Here is a 3,097-nt window from a genome sequence, read left to right as displayed (position 1 = left end):
GCCTGATTGCCCTGGGCAACCTCCTGTTCCTGCCCAGGGCTACACCACCCTGCAGTATTGTTTCAGGCTTAAGTCAGGCAAGAGAAGTAAGGCAGCCAAGAGATTAGGAAACTTCTTACAGACAGCATGAGGACTCAGGTTATGTCAGAATTGAGGGGTGAAGGTTCATGACCCCCTTTTTCTATAGTCCTCCAAGTCTGTTCCTGATGGCCCCATCACAACCACACCTGTTTTAGGTTGTCCCTCCCTGGGGACAACCTAAGGTTGACAGATGAGGAATCTTATCTATCATTGCCTAACCAGTCAGGTGGCAATGCCAGGAAGATAAGCTTTGTCTCCTTAGTGGCTTATGGTCCTGAAGTCTTTTTACTTTGCCTTAGCTGTGGGGGGTTACATCTTCTGAAACCAGGCAGGGCAGTTCCCAATACCTATGCACCTCAATGTTCATAGCAGCACAATTTACAACACCCAAGTGCTGGAAGCAATCTAAGTGCCCATCAGTAAATGAATGGATAAAAAAACTATAGTACATTTACATGATGAAATACTACACAGCAGAAAGAAAGAAGGATCTCCTACCCTTTGTGACAGAATGGATGGAACTGGAGAGCATTATGCTAAGTGAAATAAGCCAGACAGAGAGGGACAAATATCATATGATCTCACCTATAAAAGTTGAAACAAATCAACAAAAGAAAAAAGCAAGCAAAATATAGCCAGAGACATTGAAATTAAGAACAAATTGACAGTAACCAGAGGAGAGGTGGGAGGGGATAATAGGGGAAAAAAGAGGGAAGGGTTTTCAGGAATAACTATAAAGGACACAATGGACAAAACCAAGAGGGGATGGAAGCAGGGGAGGGAGGTAGGGATGGCTGGGGTAGGTGGGGGAGTGGTGGGGGGTAAATGCGGACAACTGTAATTGAACAACAATAAAATAATTTTTAAAAAAAGAAAAGAGAATTTTTCATTAACACATTGGAACAAACCCAAGAAAGAATAGAATGTTGGGTCTCTCCTCAGGTAGTTTCTTCCTCTTTTAACTGCATTTAACTACACTCTATCAATAATCATAGCCAAGTTCTTCCTTCAGATGATTGACAACTATAACTGAAAAAAGCTCTTCAATAAAAGCCAACTGATCAAATGGAGTCTTCTCCTAATGCTTCCAAAACTGCCATCCAGAGCAGCTTCTCTTGCTCTGGATATTCTCAGAAACATCTTGTTAGCTTCTTCACGGGTGGCTGATACTCCGTAGCCTACACAACTCAGCAGCTCCTTTTCCAGATAGTTATAGCTGTCCTCCCAGTCACCAAATTCCTCTACGTTTGTTACAGAACAGACCCAGGGAGGGGGGCGGACGATATACTATTACTGAATGAACCCACCCCTCTGTTCTGGGGGTCCCCCCCCATACTAAGTTTACCTTGCCCGCCACCAGAGAAAGACGTCTCTCAATGTCAGAAATTGGTGAAAAGGAAAGGGATTATTTATTTAAAAGGTTATACAGACTTTGGGTAATGACTTAATGTCTTCATTAAAAACACTAAAGTCCTTTAGAATATCCACAGGCACACACAGTCCTTCCTTCCCCCCTTTGCCCAGTCCAGGGTACCATATCTCAGGAAAAGAAGTAGAAGTCCATGGTTCAGGCAGCCCCTTGGTTCTGGCAACATTAACTGTGTTGCCACCATAATCTCCAGTTAATTCAAAACCATGTGGCACCTTCTCATGGCCCCCCAGCAATAGTCCAACAGCCCCCCAGAACTGCCCTTTTCTTCCAGGAAAAGTCTCTCCTGCTTCCTAAGCCATGTGGCAAAAAGGGGGCACCCTAAAGCTGCACAGTCCCAACTTTTGCCAAAGTTGCATGGTCCCAAAAAGCCCCAGTATGGCTGCTGCATCAGGGTTTAAATCTCAGCGCCAGTTTTCCTCAGCAGCACCATTTCCAACTCCTCCCACAATCAGTTACACCTGCCAGCGTTCCCTATTCTTCCAGCTTTACTGGGCTGCCACAGTAAGTCTGGGCAGGCACAGCCCCATAGCATGGAGCCAATCATCTCCAAGCTCTCAGGCACTGTAACCAGGGGGAGTTCCCAGTTACACCTTGGGTAGAAGTCACTCCCATCCCCCTGGCTCAAAGCAAGGCCACAGTTATTTAACATATCTATGAAACCAGTTAAAGGTTACAGATATGTTAAATGACCCTTCTAGAGGTTATCTGCAAAACTGTTGCTATTCAGAACAACTATCAATGGCCCTGCTCCATGCATCCCATCCCCCAACTCAAACTTGTGGGGGTGAGGACATCCTATATATATATATATTTTTTCTAATATTTCCTGGACACCCTGAGTTCTGGATACCATTATAAATTCCCATTTGTGCCCCCCCCCCATCCCACTTGGCTGCATCCTGTTACCCCTTGTGCTCGATTTCAAGTCAGGAACCTGAATGTGGCCTGGATGCTGCTCAGGGCTGGGGTCTTCAGCATGGCCTCCTTTACCCTCTGGCTCTACCATTGGCTGGGCTCCCTCCTCCATTGGACTTTCCTCCTCAACCTGTGGCAGGGTCCATTGAGGGAAGGATTCGTGATGGCTCTGGTTCCCGCTGCTTACCACCATCTGCAGGAGCTCACTCTTACCAGGCATTGCATCCATTTATAGGTCATTGCACTCTTCACACAGCTCAACAGCTCATGCATTTCTGACATCAATCAAATGGCTCCACCTCTTGCAAGGCATTTTCCAGCCATTTGTACTTTCTATGTTATGAACTGATTGTTCATTTGCTCATTTTTCTATTGGATTGTGCCTTTTTCTTGGCTTGTGGGAGTCCATATATTCTGTATATTGAAACTTTCTTATATGCTCTTTCATTATTTACATGTCTTTTAATTTTATTTTCTTTTGTCATGTTAAAGTTGTTTGTGTTGACATCAAATTTATTGTCAACTTATTCCTGTATATTTTTTCTTCATGTGTTTTGTTTAAAATCTTTCCTCCCACAAATCAAGACAAGAAAGCCAGCTTTAAGCTCATTGCCCTCAGCAAACTGCTCAGCTTCTATCTAGCAGGTAAGCTCAAGGTTCAGGACCCAG

The 3,097-nt window shown here is 44.5% G+C and overlaps 1 pseudogene; it reads right to left on the bottom strand.

The window, feature by feature from the left end:
• Positions 1 to 1,063: 1,063 nt before the first annotated feature.
• LOC123810301 lies at positions 1,064 to 2,710 on the bottom strand (annotated as a pseudogene).
• Positions 2,711 to 3,097: the final 387 nt, after the last annotated feature.

Source organism: Phyllostomus hastatus, unplaced genomic scaffold (assembly GCF_019186645.2).
Source record: "Phyllostomus hastatus isolate PE091 unplaced genomic scaffold, TTU_PhHast_1.1 phas_scaffold_60, whole genome shotgun sequence".
Classification (NCBI taxonomy): Eukaryota; Metazoa; Chordata; class Mammalia; order Chiroptera; family Phyllostomidae; genus Phyllostomus; species Phyllostomus hastatus.
This window is presented reverse-complemented; position numbering and strand designations above follow the sequence as displayed.